The sequence below is a fragment of the Octopus bimaculoides genome, chromosome 5 (genome assembly GCF_001194135.2).
Source record: "Octopus bimaculoides isolate UCB-OBI-ISO-001 chromosome 5, ASM119413v2, whole genome shotgun sequence".
Lineage (NCBI taxonomy): Eukaryota > Metazoa > Mollusca > Cephalopoda > Octopoda > Octopodidae > Octopus > Octopus bimaculoides.
The window spans coordinates 51,028,207-51,028,870 of NC_068985.1; positions in this window are offsets into that span (position 1 = coordinate 51,028,207).

A 664-nucleotide genomic window follows, 5' to 3' on the forward strand; every position below is an offset into this window, starting at 1 on the left:
ATATATATATATATATATACGCAGGCGCATACACACGTAAATGTATGTCTACCCAGTCAGCTGGCAGATCCATTAGGGCCTGACGAGACGTAACGTAAAACGCCTGGGACGCGCAAACTGACTGGATGGATTCCAGATCGTGGTCTAAGGGAGATAATCCCTTGCGCTTTACTTCTCTTCGTCTGTGCATTCAAAAACCAGCCACGGGACCTTTCCTCTTTCATTTTGAAGATAGGCTAAAAGCCACCGACCATTAGGGTCTGACGAGATATATGTAAAGCTAAGCGCTTTATGGACGTGAAACCATGAGTAACCCTATGAACCGGCCATTACTATCTTTCTCTATATACTCTACTGTTCTACAACTTAGAGTGTGCTTCTCTTTCGGGTTTATGATTTACTTATGATATATATATATATAGATAGATGAATATATATAACTCAAATATTTACCTCTATTTAACCATTTCACATCGTCTCTGCTGAAGGGATATCCGTAATATCCCAGAAACATCTGTACGACTATATCTATATCTTTTCCCTTGTAAATGTCCTGAAAACTCACAGCCTTGGCTTTGTTATATCATTTTGTCTAATATATATATGTATATGTATATATATATATGTTTGTATATATATATATATATATATATATATATATATG